Source organism: Pogoniulus pusillus, chromosome 3 (assembly GCF_015220805.1).
Source record: "Pogoniulus pusillus isolate bPogPus1 chromosome 3, bPogPus1.pri, whole genome shotgun sequence".
NCBI classification, from domain to species: domain Eukaryota; kingdom Metazoa; phylum Chordata; class Aves; order Piciformes; family Lybiidae; genus Pogoniulus; species Pogoniulus pusillus.
In genome coordinates this window covers 13,387,429-13,403,560 of record NC_087266.1, presented here as the reverse complement: position 1 = coordinate 13,403,560, position 16,132 = coordinate 13,387,429, and the positions used below count along the sequence as shown (strand labels likewise).

The 16,132-nt window shown below is 38.0% G+C and overlaps 1 protein-coding gene across 8 annotated transcripts in view; it reads right to left on the bottom strand.

The window, feature by feature from the left end:
- Positions 1 to 16,132, bottom strand: part of CNTN5 (contactin 5) — a 736,829-nt gene that overhangs the window by 588,633 nt on the left and 132,064 nt on the right. The gene's annotated exons all lie outside the window — the stretch shown is intronic.

The following is a 16,132-nucleotide window of genomic DNA, read 5'->3' as shown; positions in this document are numbered from 1 at the left end:
GCAATGCTGTCAATACAAAACTCTCTCTTCTGCATGACTCTTTTTAAGTTTCTGATAGTTACATGAATTTTATTATATTCCTAGTACTATCTAAAATGTGGAAAAGGAAAAAAATGCTTATTCAATTTTGCTTTAGAATGTACAAACACCTTCTATTACATGCTTATTGTCAATGCTGCCTTCTGTCTGTGGTTTTCTCTGTTGTTTGTGTGTTTTTCTAAGAAGACAGAGAAACACATGAAAATGAAACACCAAACAGCAACACAGCAAAACAGCATATGAGCTATCTGCTCACTTACAGTTTTTGACTGTTAATGTTTGCACCTGATAGGAGCCAATGCAAGATCCACCATTACTTCCATGGACTGTTTGTGCATTTTATATTAGATTACTGGATTAAAAAAAAGAGCTGATGCTAGGACCAATGTTTTTGTCTGCTGTCTACTAATTGACTGCCTTACCTACTTAGCTAGAGAGTCAAGTTTCCAGATGTTTGTCCTTTTGTCCTCTAGGATATTCTGTTGCCTCTTATACAGAGGTTCAGACTGAACAAAAGGTGAAGCAGGTGCCTAAGCCTAGAAGCAGTAAACTTCCAGGAGGTATTTTACCATTCAGGTTAAGGGAAGTCTTGAGTCTCCTACTTGGTGGTTTAGAGAGTTTAGGGTTTTAAGCAAAAATTAAACAGTGATATCAATGCCTCCCCTCTTTCTGATACTTTTTAAAGAGAAATGGTGGGGATACTGTAAAGATAATGAACTTAATTATACCAGTATGAGACAGGAATGTAAAACATACCAATGAACTTTACATAAAGGCCTTGCAATCAATACTGGATCTATAAAGGCCTTAAGATCTGAGATATTTGTGAAGAAACTTTGAAGGCAACATGCAGAATAGTTGACAGATTGATGGGTATCTACACTAGCAGAACTTTCAGCAAAAGCTATAGCAGAAATGGATGTGCTAGAGCGTCCCAGGTACTCAAATCTTCTCTAGACGATTTATCTTGGACCTAATTAACAAAATCTTAAACCAATATCACATTGCAGTCAGTAATTTTATATGTCAGAGTCTTAAACTCTATGTCTGTATTGAAAACCTAGTCCTTAAGAGATTTTTTTAATTTCTTTTGGCTGAGTAGGTATATTCCTGGACTAAATGTATATGCATCTTCATTACTGTGTTTGTCATCCATTCTTTGGGGTACATTTCTCTAGCACTATAGCAAAGTAACTGTGCAGATATTGAACACCTCATAAGCTGCACTATGGTCCTTAAGATTTTAAGAAATAATTTGGATTTAATTACTCTTGATTTGATTATCCAGGATTTAATACATAGAATCATAGTATCCACCAGGTTGGAAGAGATCTCCAAGATCATCTAGTCCAACCTAGCACCCAGCCCTAGCCAATCAACTGGACCATACCACGAAATACCACATCCAGGCTTTTCTTCAACACCTCCCGGGATGGTGACTCCAGCATCTCCCTGGGCAGCCCATTCCAATGCCAATCACTCTCTCTGACAACAACTTCCTCCTAACATCCAGTCTATACTTCCCCCAGCACAACTTGAGACTGTGTCCCCTTGTTCTGTTGCTGGTTGCCTGAGAGAAGAGACCAACCCCCACCTGGCCACAGCCTTCCTTCAGGTAGTTGTAGACCGCAATGAGGTCCCCCCTCTTCTCTAGGCTATAACGCCCCAGCTCCATCAGCCTCTCCTAATTGTTTCAATGGACCAAAGAGGGGAATGGATAAGATATTTGTGTTAAGGTGAAAAAAACATCCTTTATGAATCTAACACCAACATGATTCTACAATCTTCTCAGATCCATTAACATGCTTACATTACTGTTTTGGTCAACTGTTAGCATAGTCCATCATTGCAGCTGGTAAATCATCTTCAATGAATCAGACAACTGCCATGCACTGCTAGACAAGAGTTTTGCAACAGACAGAGAATTACTTGTAAAATAAGGAATTTGGGGCAAAACAAGAGACTGTCAGCATCTAATTCATTGATGGCCAGCTTCTGAAAGACTTGTTTTGTATATAATAGACAAATATTAGTTTGAAGCATTTGACAATGCTTCCCTTGTCAGACATTTGGGATACAAATAAAAGCAACCTCAGCAGTTTACTTCATATGCCATTTCATACCTCTAACAATCTTATGCTAAAATGCCTTAAGAAGCTATGTAATAACAACTTCATTCAGCTTCTGGGGTTGGAAGAAGCCTAAAGAGTTGCCTACACATTATGGTTGAACAATGGTGACACAACTGGAATATCAGAATATTGAATACAAAAAATGACATGTCTGGGTGCCAAAACAATAAAAGACATGAGTGAGCAAATCTTCCCACTGTATTCATCTAGATCCACAGGAGAAGTCTTTTTAATGCATTCCACCTTAAGACCTAGTGCAGGTCTCTTCCTGGCCTTTTCCAGGGTCACATTGTGGCTGCCCCATGTAGTCTCTCTGTGCTCACTCTGCATCTTCACTGTGCTTTTCTCTCCTTCCTGCATACCTCAACTTACACTTGAGAAGTCCCCAAGCAACTTTTGAATTTCTGAATGCTTTCAGAGGAGAAGCAGTCGCTGCCTGCTTCAGTTTGGTTTCATTTGACCCTGAAAGGAGGTTGCCTTCCTCTCTACAGCCCACTCTCTCTTAACAGAACAAAACAGGGCATACATTAGCACATAGTAGACAGTCAACAAACAAATAAATCACTCACTGCAGACTACTACAGTGCCTGGTCTTCACTGGTGTTTATTCTCACAGTGCAAATAAGCTGCTGACAAGGAACACTCTTTCTTGCTACCTTAAAAAAGTGACAAACTTGGAGATCTTCAAAGGCTGAATTGTTAATCTCTGGTCTTCTAAAAAGGGGATCCTCACCACCTCAAATCTGTAATCTCTTCAGCACTGTAGAGAATCCCTGCTTTTAAGAAAGTTTTGCACTCTAGAGATTTTTTCCCAAAAAATAACATTTTGTGTGAAGTGTCACTAATCACCATCCCTCCCTTCTCTTTGTTTCTATAGTCTTTCTGCCAACCCTCGACATATACAAATAATGAATTTTTCCTTCCAAATTCTGAATTTTAACCTCCAACTTAAAAAAAAAAAACAAAACCAAATAGGAATAGTCTCTGAGCTTCTCTGCCCTTACCCATCTGCACTACAAGGTTGTTTAAGTGTATGTTTTTGTCTAAAATATTTAATAACAGAGCCATTATTATTTCCTTCCCTTTCAGTTGATGCATGCATTCAGTTAAAAATCAATTGTGTGCCACATCCGCAAACATACCCTCAGACTTATTTCCTCTCCTTTATATTTTCCGCTCTTTGCTTGGATAGTTAAACTTCCATTAATACCACTTAGGACATCTCAATGGTTTTCTAAAAGTTCCATCATTTCACAGTCCAATTGCCATCTGTGGCAAGATGACCTCCTGCATAACATTCATAGAGCTATTTATCCTACAGAGCTATAAGCCCAGTCTATAATGTCCATCTTGTCTTAATTTCATATATAGATTTAGATAGCTGTCTCATGTGCAATTCCAAGCACTTTTTCTTTGAAAGTTATTTTAAAAGTTGATTCAAGAGTTTTAAACAAATCAGAAATGTTAGCAGATTTAGACTCTGCACATCTATGCTTATGTTTATTCATGCACGAGAAGCTGACACTTGTCACAGGAAGTATTAAAATACAATGCGGAATCTAAATGTCATTAAAGTTTGGTAAGCAGCTCTAATTTGTCAAACCAAAGTTTGACAGTTCATGGAATGGTATTAATTGAATAATAAGTAGCAGAAGTACAGCTGAATCACTGTTCTTTGCAGTGAATTTCTTACAAATGGAGATTCAAAGCAAGGCAAATATATTGAGCTAATTGCTGTTGTGTCATAAATTCAAGAGGACAGGTAAAACTAGAGTCAAAAACATACTTTTGTGATGACTGACAGAAGATTTATATTTGGTTTGTTAGGTTAAGTTTGTTTTGTTAAATACTTCTTTCATAAACATCTACATTCATCTACATTCACCTGCAATCTACATTCACCTACAAGAATATGATTCCATCTTACCCTTTTATACGAATATCCCAGGTTTAATTGTCAAAGTGGATTTAATTTATGCCCATCTTTTTGCATTTTTCTTTCTCTGAATGACTCTTATTTGTTTATATAAGGGTTTTGCTGAATATCATACATTTATGTATAGGAACTTTATTATTCCTGCAGTAAAACTTACCCATCCTTAAACAGCTGCTTATATATCCCAAATTTAGTTGTGTTATACAGCTTCTCTCCATTTCATGTGTATGTACACTTTATCTCCTCTCCCCGGGAGATATTTTTTTATGCTTATATTTATCCTTTTCCTGATGCAAGGATAATTCATGTGCTTTTCTCCTTAAATTTAAATGTAAACTTCTCTTTACTTCTGCTTGTCATAATAAACATAATTGACTCATACTTGGTTCTTGCGTACCCTGAAGTGTTTTTCTTTTGCTGGCATGTGTCATTGTAAGCAACTGAGTTTCTATGCCTGGTTTTGAAGGCAATGAACAGAAGACAGAAAACATCTTCAGGTGGAGTTTTTGGTTTTTTTTTGTTGCATATAAGTGTCATCTAAACTTTATTCCCTGTGTTGAGTAGAAAACTTAAAAGGTTCTCGGTAAACTAAGTAGGAGTAATTACCTTCTTTTGTTTCTTTGCTTTATTCAATCTACATAGGTTCTTGTAGGGCAAAGATCATACCAATATTTAGATATTTACATGAAAACATTCTTCTAATGTGAATTATTTAAAAATTATTATTTAAAATGTAGATAGAAAAATCTGATTCCATACACTATCAAAATCCATTTTCTGTCTTTTGAACGTGCTTTATGTGGATTCCTGCAGTCAGTCTCCTGAAGGTGAGTAACAATCCTTGGTACAGATCTGATTTCAGATAAAATAACCTATTCTTTCTCCACTGAATAGGACTGCTGATGTCACTAAAAGTACTGCATGAATTTTCTTTGGATAATCTTTCCAAAATGTGCATCATTACTTCAGTTGAATTCTTCTAAAGCCGGTTCGATTAGGGAGGGAGAACTGGAAGTCTCTCCTGTTAATGAGTCCGAGTGAACTGAACTTCTAACTTCAGGATATCTGTCAATAGCTTAAAGCTGATATTAGAGCAGAAGGAATCTCAGCCAAACTCAGACATTTCTGGTAAATTCATATAGTTTTCACAGCTAAATGAAAAGAAGTCTTTGGATATATTCACATTGAGGAAAGAAATAAGACGTGTGAAAACGCAGATTTTCCTCTCTCCTCCACCAAGCAAATCCATGCCCTCATGAATCATTATTGCCTATTAATTGTTCATAGCCTAACTGCCAGATGAGCCATAAGCTACATCGAGGAAAAAAGCTCTGAATTTTCATCTCAAACTAAACACATCAGAGAAATCTAGGCTGACTGTAAGACCCATTCTGCTGCATTGCTGACTGGGACAGGGTAGAGAATTTAGGGGGAAAGTCAAGGCTGGGAAGAAGAGAAGGATGGGAAGAAGATGATTTTAAGATTAGATTTTATTTCTCATTATCTTCCTTTGATTTGATCCGTAATAAATTGAGTCTATTCCCCCAATTCAAGCCTGTTTTGCCCATGATGGTAGCTGCTGACCGATCTCACTGTCCTTATTATGACCCTTTCATTATATTTTCTCTCCCCTGTTCTGCTAAGGAGAGTAGCAATAGAGTGACTTTGGTGGGCATCTGTCATCCAGCCAGGGTCAATCTACCACAAAGTAATAGATCAACTGTAATTTGATTTCCTTCTTTACTTTTACTACATACAAGATCAAGGTAAGACCAACGGACAAATTAATGTTTATTATGCCTTTTGCCTTTCTTTTTGACTACCTGTTTTTCTTTTGAGAACCAAAAAACAATCACTATATCAGAATTCTTTCAGGTAAACTGATCATTGATTAGTTTATCAAAAAGTATATAGGCCAGTATTTCAAAATAAGATTTGCTTTTCCTACTTGTAGACTATCAATGAGAAAATACTTTCATCTCTATTAACCAAAAAAATCAATATTGAGTCCTAAAGGAACAAACTCTATAGAGGTATCTTCTTGTCCTCCTTGGAATGTATCAAGAATACCCTAGTTTCCACAGGGGTAATAGAATCATAGAACAGTTTAGATTGGAAAGAAACTCAAGGATCATCCAGTTCCAACTCCTTGCCATAGGCAGAGACACCTCCCACTAGAACAGGTCTCTCAAGGTCTCATCCAACCTGGCTTTGAACACCTCCAGGGAAGGAGCATCCACAACATCTCTGGGCAACCTGTTCCAGCGTCTCACCACACTCACTGGAAAGAACCCTTTTCTAACACCTAGTTTGAATCTCTCCTCTTTCAGTTTAGACCCATTACCCCTTGTCCTGTCATTACAAGACCTTGTAAATTGTCCCTCCCCAGCCTTCCTATAGGTCCCCTTCAGATACTGGAAGGCCACTCTAAGGTCTCCTGGAAGTCTTCTCTTCTCCAGGCTGAAGAGCCCCAACTCTGGTAGCCTGTCCTCATAGCAGAGGTGCTGCAGCCCTCTGAGCATCTTCATGGCCCTCTTCTGGACTTGCTTGGACAGCTCAATGTATTATTTTACTCAAACAAAAGGAGATTTTTTTTTCTTCTTCTGAAATAATATTGTCTATTATTTTTATTATCACTGATGTTATTATTTCTATTATTTTCTTACATTGTAAAAAAAAATCAATAACTGAACAAACATTTTGTGTAGTGTTAGATATGTTCAGTTTTCACTTAAAAGATGTAGACATCTTTCAGTTCCTCTAGGAATCAAAACAGAAGCAATTTACAGCTGCTGTCAAAGTAAATATCATATACAGTTTTTATTATTTCTGTGACATGGCAAACAAGCAGAATATGACCTTTAATAATTTAATATTTAACAAAATTCTTGCCTCCTTGCCTAGGTGTGTCTGGGCTCTCTGTCTCACATTCTTAACTTTGCAAAGCTGAGTAAGTTACTGTGTTCTGAGTAATTCTGAGTGTTCTCTTTGTATAACAGATGTTTTACATGAGATGCACAGCAGTACAAATTTCACTTAAGATAAAAAAATATTCTCTTTTTCTGAAAGATTTATTTACTTGTTTTCATCCAATAGTTTTCAATCCAATGTTTTCATCCACTTTTCTGTCTATAGGTTCTTAGAGTCATAGAGTCATAGTCATAGAATGGCTTAGGTTGGAGGGGACCTCAAGGATCATTCAGTTCCAACCCTCTGCCATAGGCAGGGACACCTCCCACTAGAACAGGTCACTCAAGGCCTCATCCAACCTGGTCCTGAATACCTCCAGGGAGGGAGCATCCACAACTTTCCTGGGCAACCTATGCCAGTGTCTCACCACTCTCACTGGAAAGAACCCTTTCCTAGCATCTACTTTGCATCTCTCCTCTGCCAGTTTAAACCCATTTTCCTTTGTCCCTTTTCCCTGTCAATACAAGACCTTGTAAATAGTCCCTCCCCAGCCTTCCTGTAGGCTCCCTTCAGATACTGGAAGGCTACTATAAGGTCTTCTTAAGACAGTACAAAGTGTCCCAAATTTAGTACCATGTATTCCCTAAAAACATGAAAGGCATAAGGTAATGTGTTAAACTAAAAAAGAGAGGCTAGATCCAAACTAGACATAAGGAAGAAAAGTGTTCTCTTATCTCCTTGAATGAAACCCAAGATAATATGGTTGCATACAGATCTTGTTTCTCGGTTGGGCATCAGCAATGTTGATTCATCCATTTTTTAAGATGAATCCTACATTAAAAAGATATTTATTTGAATAGCATATTAATTATGCTATGATTTTGAAACAAGATAGGGGTGAGTGGTAGAACGATTGAGTTTAGACACATCCCTGTCATGGATCTTTTTACACTTGAGTAAACATTTCCTCCCCATTCCTCAACACTTCAGAGTAAGTGTAGCTTGCTTATTAGAGGGAAGAATAGCATTTGAAAAAAGGCCTTAGCATTATGTTTTCATATTTGCATGACTCAGTGACTAATAAAAAAAAAAAAAAGGTAGTTTTGTTTGTGCCTATCAGCCAAAGCCAGGGGTGGCTCTTCAGCCACTTCCCTGGGAAGCCTGTTCCATAGAATCATAGAATGGTTTAGGTTGGAAGAGATCTCAAGGATCATCCAGTTCCAACCACCTGCCATAGGCAGAGACACCTCCCACTAGAACAGATTGCTCAAAGCCTCATCCAACCTGGCCTTGACACCTCCAGGGAGGGAGCATCCAAAAGTTCCCTGGGCAACCTGTCCTCATAGCAGAGATGCTCCAGCCCTCTGATCATTTTTGTGGCCCTCCTCTGGACCTACTTTAGCAGTTCTATGTTCTTTTGTTCCAGTTCTGGATAACTTTGGTATAGAAGTTTTTGCTAATGCTTAACCTCACCTGGCACAACTTGATGCCATTTCTTCTTATCTTCTCAGTTGCTGAGTTGTGAGAAGAGACCAACACCCATCTCTCTACAACCTTCCTTTTAGGCACAGAGAACAATGAAGACTCCCCTCAGCCTCATTTTCTTAGATACTAAATTTACCAATTACAGTTTGGATCTGCACAGACTCTGCCTCACACCCCTATCCCATTTTAATACTGACTGAAACAAAAGCAGGAGAAAGTATTGACTTACAAATTTATCACATAATCATTTTTAAATAACCGTAGTCACTCAAATGAAATTTATTATCTGGATAACTTATATGCTATAGTTGTGAGAATAAACAGTATTTCACAGGTTTATCAGACAGTTATTATATTAAGAAAACACCTATTATTTAGAATTTTCTTTGCTAATTTTTTATCAGTGGGAAATGTTATTATGTATATGCATGGAACAGGAACATCTGAGCCTGGTAATGCCAGAACTGAGGGCTGTTCACGCTGCACACCTAAGTGGAAAATACACAATACTCGAGCACATGAGCTCACCTTCACTTCCTGTACTCTACCACGCACTCTGTAATAGCTCAGTTTCTTGTTTGCACCTGATACATCTGAAAAAAGTCACATCATTAAATTTTAACCAAGGATATGATTTTGAATGTGAGGTTTTTATACAGTTAATTGATTTCTTTACTTCTAAAGCTCACTCCTAGCTTAGAACAGTGCTATTTAAATCTGGATTCATATTACAGATCTAACTACAGCTATAAAGACAAAAGCAACTGCTGCTCTCTGTGTTGGCAGTCAGCACCAGTTTCCAGGGGTGACTGAAGTAAATTTCTGTCTAAGCTTAAGGTATGGTTCTGTTATCTAGGCTGCAACACAACTTTTAGACTTAACTTTGATCATTAGAGTTAGTATCTTTCAACATACGGAGCCACAGGGTGTTTGGTTTGCTTGGGCTTTTTTAATCACTACAAAATTGGGAAAAAATATTAGACCACATAGCTCAATATACTGAGAGGACTTCGGATCTTGTATCTCACAGAGCCAAATTTAGAAGTTTAAGGCTCACATTAAGAAAATACTTCAGGGAGGGGAAAAACAATAACGGTTAAAAAAGAAAAGAAATCACACCTAAATCCTCAAACAGCTACAAACCAAACCATAGAAAGCAAAAAAAGGTATTTTTTGTAATATGATAAATAATTTCTGTAATACTATGGAGTAAGCAGATTCTATTTTTGTAAAAAAAATATAGAGCCATGACACTGCTCTCTTTTGTGTAGCTTCTCAGTGGGTGAACTGTGAATCATAGAATCATAGAATCAACCAGGTTGGAAGAGACCTCCAAGATCATCCAGTCCAGCCTAGCACCCAGCCCTAGCCAGTCAACTAGACCATTGCACTAAGTGCCTCAGCCAGGCTTTTCTCGAACACCTCCAGGTACGGTGCCTTCAACACCTCCCTGGGCAGCCCATTCCAATGGCAAATCACTCTCTGGGAAGAACTTCCTCCTAGCATCCAGCCTATACATCCCTCAGCACAATTTGAGACTATGTCCCCTTGTTCTGTTGCTGGTTGCCTGGGAGAAGAGATCAAACCCCACCTGGCTACAACCTCACTTCAGGTAGTTGCTTTAATCATATCTGTCTCAAGAATCATTAAAACATCCAGGTAACAAACTCACACCCTTGTTTAAAGTTCTTAGGATACAAAAGCATGTGTGACATCTTTTCTTGACAGTTCAATTTAGAGAACTAAATTATGTCAATCTCTAATTCTTATTGTTAACTCAGTCAGCTAAGAATAACTTTTCATATTATAATAACTGCTCTCCACTGTTTTACTGCAAAATAACTGCCCAGTGAGAACTAAATATAAGACTTTATATGCAGTTTTACCATGTTTAGTGCAGGCTTTTACTAAATGTAAACGTACAACTGCCAACAACATTATTAAGATGGATATTCAAATTAAGATTGGTATATCCAAGGAATAAATCCTTTTTGTACTATTTCTGCTCAAGGACTGAATACCTGCCTGTAGTCACAGTTTCACAGAATCACAGAATGGTAAGGGTTGGAAGGGACCTTTGAAAATCATCTAGTCCAACCTCCCTGTTAAATCAGGGTCACCTAAATAAGGTTGCACAGGAATGCATCCAGGTGGGTTTTCAAAGTCTCTAGAGAAGAAGACTTCACAACCTCTCTGGGCAGCCTATTGCAGTTCTCTGCCACCCCCAAAGCAAAGAAGCTTTTCCTTAAGTTCAAGTGAAAGCTCCTGTGTTCTAGTTTTCATCCACTGCCTTCAAGTTTCAAAGTTTCAAAAGGAACAGCCTGCATTAGTGTTTTGAACTTGTCAGGCTCTTAAAAAAATTACTGACAAATTAATTCTGGCTCACATTTTCATTGATTTGTTTTGAGGTTTTGTTTGTTTGGTTGGTTTTGTTTGTTTGTTTATTTGTTTTGGGGGGTAGTTGGTTCTCTGGGGATTTGTTTGATAGTTTTTGGTTGGTTTGGTTTGGTTTTTAAATGTGAATTGCTTTTGTAATTGAGCACTGCCTGTATTAAGGCAATGTCATTTCAGTTCTTATACTCCAAGACAACTAGAAAAAGCATTGTTCTCCTGTTGCTTTCCTGTAAAATGATGATGATGGTAATAATGATGATGATAATAATAATAGTAGTAATAGTAGCAGTAGAAAAGAGAGGAGGGAAATAATAAAACCAAACTAAAGCCACATAACAACAAAATCAACAGTAGCATTTGCAGCTGTAACGATGTTAAACTCCCCAGGTCTCCCAGTTAGGATTGTGTTGTTTCCAATGATTTATGCCACTAGCAGATAATACTGTGTAACAGATACTGCTTTCAAAAAGAGATACTTCTACATCTGAAACCACTAATTCCTTAATTCTGTACGCTACAAAACACTGTTTCACAACCATTTAGGCAAATTTACTGCAACTAAAAGGAACTAACTTCCTTTTGGAAGTTAGGGTCCTCTAGAGCTAAAACCATATGTGTATTAGGTGAATGTTCAGCAAAAAGGAGATCATTAATATATTGCTGAGTTTTTCCCCCCAAGGCAATACTAGTGTTAATTATAGTTTCTGTTTATGGTTCTCTGTTTAGAAACGAGAAGAATTCATAATTCATTGCAACAGAGGAACATTTGACAACTGTTTAACTTTGAGGTGTCAGACTGGGGGTTGGTTTATTCTCCTCCATGTATAATCCGTTTAATCATGTTTGGTCAAAACCAGGACTGGAAATCTTTAGTTACAAAGAGTAAAATCACATGTAAACCAGCTAAACTCAAGGATCACAAGAAAGCCCAAGATGATAAAACTAAAACTCTGGGAAGTAAAAACAACATAAAGACAGTATCATTGTAAGCATTAAATTACAAGAATGGTCATATTCTCTCATGTATTAAAAACTTCAGTTCCATGAATAGTATGATTCAGAGAAGTTTAATATCTTGACTTAACTATACACTTGGCCTCATTTTATGCCCAAGTAAAACAATTGCAACATTGACATTTTCTGATCAGAAATAAGATTTTTTTTTTGGTACCAAATAAAATTCTAAACATGTTAAGGAAAACTTGGGAAACATAAAATTATCTGCCTTCTGGAGATTTTAATTGAAATTCAGCATTAATATCAGAATGACTTACTATTTCAATCAGTAGTAAAACTTTTTGACTGAATAGGTAAATGTAAAAGCCACTCCATAATGATAAGTTCTTCCTCTCCTCTCCTCTCCTCTCCTCTCCTCTCCTCTCCTCTCCTCTCCTCTCCTCTCCTCTCCTCTCCTCTCCTCTCCTCTCCTCTCCTCTCCTCTCCTCTCCTCTCCTCTCCTCTCCTCTCCTCTCCTCTCCTCTCCTCTCCTCTCCTCTCCTCTCCTCTCCTCTCCTCTCCTCTCCTCTCCTCTCCTCTCCTCTCTCCTTTTTCCTTCCTTTTCTCTATTCTTGTTTCAAAGGGTGAATATTCATAACCAGCAAAGTGCTTGATATCTTTGCTGGGATCTGTATTTCTTTAGTTTATATACCTCTAGTGATACATTTCATCCTTATTTCCAAGCCTACAATCATAGAATCACAAAATCAGTCAGAACACTTGCCTCTGCAAGTACTACTCTCAATCATTTTCTTCAGCTCTCAAAACAAAAAATCTAGATGAAGTCAGATTTTTACTCTCAATGTCTAAAATTAGGTGAGATAAATGCTGCATCTCAAGCATCTGAGAAGATCTTGCCACTTCAGAGAGATCTAGATGACAGAAAATTATAAGTTACATAACCCTCTTTTAAAACATGTGCAAGTTTTTAAAATGTTAATGTAATTTCTGCCTTGAATTGTGTCAGACAACTTTATCACTGTCAAAATCAAGTTGGAAAACTCACTATTAAGCTTTACTTGGCTTTTTGAACACGAGTCTGACCCTACACAGAGAGTTCAGAGAGTCCATTAGGCTTTGGAAGACATTGAGAAGATTAATTTACTGTTCAGTACAATTTCAATCTTCAGGGCTGACACCAGTGAAAGTCCTAGAACACCTCACATGCTACAAATTTCCTGTATCTCTTTCCTGTTTAATCTACTTGGTTTTCCAAGAGCAGTCTTTGAAGTCCTTAGTCAGGTCCATAGCATCAAGATGAGTGAACTGAAAGGGACAGGTAACAATGTCATAACTCTTACCCTAGCAAAACCCACTGTTACAATTGGGAATGCTGACATTTTCCACTTTGCAGCTTGTTGATATATTTATAATGACACTTTCACTCCTGTGTATATCATGGATGTAGCCACAGAGAATATATATGTGTATTAGTGAAATATTACTGTGAAGCTACATACACATAGACTGCTTCCTATGTATTCATTCTCCTGAGACAATTTTTGCTTGTTACAATTAGGACAAGGTAACATCTGGTCTCAAAAACCATTGTTAGACTACCCCAAACTAAAGGAAAAAGAGGTCAGAGATGTTAAATGGCAATCTGTCTTGAACATTATAGTTATTAGGATAGTAGTAAAAATAAAACATACATTTTAATTACTGTCAAATATAAAATTGTTAAATTCAGCAGAAAAATGTGGATATTGTGATCTGAAGTAGAATAATAATCCTGTAACTTCAAGAAATACTCAAAAAAAGTTGATTACAGAAATGCATCACCTGTACTACATATATTTCTGCAGTGTATTTTCCAGTGGAACACTCTAGCATCCATATTCCCAAAACATATCTGAATTTGCAAAGTACTGCATAAGTCAAAAATGAAATTATTCAGAGAAGTTAACCCAAAACTGTATTTTAAATCATGTAACTTTTTCTTTTGAGTTGGTGCTTGTTTATTTTCCATTTACTTGGAGTTCTCCAATTCATGAGGTTGACATTTGGTTCACATGGTAATATTTTTTGTACTTTATGCAAAATCAATTAAATGATGATTTAGACTTTGCAGGGAGTTAATGGATAGCAATTTAAAGAGCTATTGCTGTACTTCAAGTAACATCAAGTATTTTATTCTGCCTACGTAATTTTTCTGTTCCTACGGCTTAAACAGCTATTAGGAAGTGCTCCTGTCTTATGCTGTGTATCTGCAGAATTCCACCACGTTGCTTCTGATCCAGATGTTTTATTTGGTTACCTCAGCATTTAAGAGAGAAGATAAGGCCATCACACAAAGGTAATGTAGCTGTATTTGTTTAGAGAAAAAACAACCAAACAAACCCAGTGAAAACTAAGACAGCAGGTTCTAAATTGAAAAGATTAAAAAATCAGAATTTTAAAAAATATAACTAAATATGCTTCAGAAACTTAAGAAACACATTCAGTCAAATTCAATCTGGAATAATCGTGTATCTGAAGGTATTCAATATGCTAAAAGCAGCTGTGATCTAAATGGGACATGTAAGCTACAAGGAGCAAAATGCTTGCGATTAGATGCAAGCAGTAAAACAGTGCGATAAGCAGCACTTCCCATGCAGTAGGGCAGGGATATTGAGGTGGTTTAGTTGCAAAGCACTGCTTTGGTGACTCAAAGCAGCCATAAACCTCACATATGGATTCATCAGCCTGTACGTACAGGGGAATCTGACCTTTTTTGAATATAAAGCCGCTGCACATTACAGTCTATTTCCTACTTAAACTTCAGAGAAATTTTAGCATTTAGTATGATTTGCATTTTTATTCCCTTGAACTGATATTGGCCTTATTTTGATCTATTTCAACAAATCTATAGCAGGAACAACAGACAAAAGGCACCTGATGTCCTATATGCTTAATATCACAGAACCACAGAATGTCAGGGGCTGGAAGGGACCTCAAAAGGTCATCTAGTCCAATCTCTCTGCAGAGCAGGATCACCTAGAGCAGATCACACAGGAACACATCCAGGAAGGTTTTGAATATCTCCAGAGAGGAAGATTGCACAATCCCCCTGATCAGCCTGTTCCAGTGTTCTCTCACCCTCACAGGGGAAAAAAAACCCTCCTCATGTTTACATGGAGCTTCCTATGCCTCAGCTTCCACCCATTGCTCGTTGTCCTATCATTGGGCATCACCGAGCAGAGCCTGGCTCCATCCTATTAGCGTTCACCCTTTACATACTTACAAACATTGATGAGGTCACCTCTCAGTCTCCTCTTCTCCAAGTTAAAGAGCCCCAGCTCCCTCAGTCTCTCCTTGTATATAAATGCAAACTCAAAATGGAAAACTAAATAGTTCACATGTACTTCAACACTTACAAAGGTATAGCATAGACAATTCTTCTCATGAAGAAATGTTCTCCTATCCCATGACTGGTAATGTGAACACTCCAAGAGACACTATGAAGGGACTATGAAGAGACAGATCTTGCTTAGATGCCTACTCAGTGTTTCTTCCATTGATTCATGATTCCTGTTGTCCATTTTGGAAACCTATTCATGGGCACTGCATGCAGTCATCATTATTTTTCACAGAGCTATAGTCAGCTGTTAGCATCCTTTCATCTTTTAGCTGCAAAAATCTAAATCCTGATATTTAACCTCCTTAGCTGTGACAAAAACATATACATTGTGTATATGAATACTGTGGTTTATGATCCTTTCAAAACTGAATGTGGTCTTTAAAACTGTGTCTAGTATGTGAGCATTTCCTTAGTCATGCCTGGGTACAGGTATGCAGAAAATATCAGACCATAACCAAATCTCACAGTATCACAGTATCACAGTATCACCAAGGTTGGAAGAGACCTCACAAATCATCAAGTCCAACCCTTTACCACAGAGCTCAAGGCTACACCATGGCACCAAGTGCCACGTCCAACCTTGTCTTGAACTGCCCCAGGGACAGCGACTCCACCACCTCCCCAGGCAGCCCATTCCAGTGTCCAATGACTCTCTCAGTGAAGAATTTTCTCCTCACCTCCAGCCTAAATCTCCCCTGGCGCAGCCTGAGGCTGTGTCCTCTCGTTCTGGTGCTGGCCACCTGAGAGAAGAGAGCAACCTCCCCCTGGCCACAACCACCCCTCAGGTAGTTGTAGACAGCAATAAGGTCACCCCTGAGCCTCCTCTTCTCCAGGCTAAACAACCCCAGCTCCCTCAGCCTCTCCTCGTAGGGCTGTGCTCAAGGCCTCTCACCAGCCTCG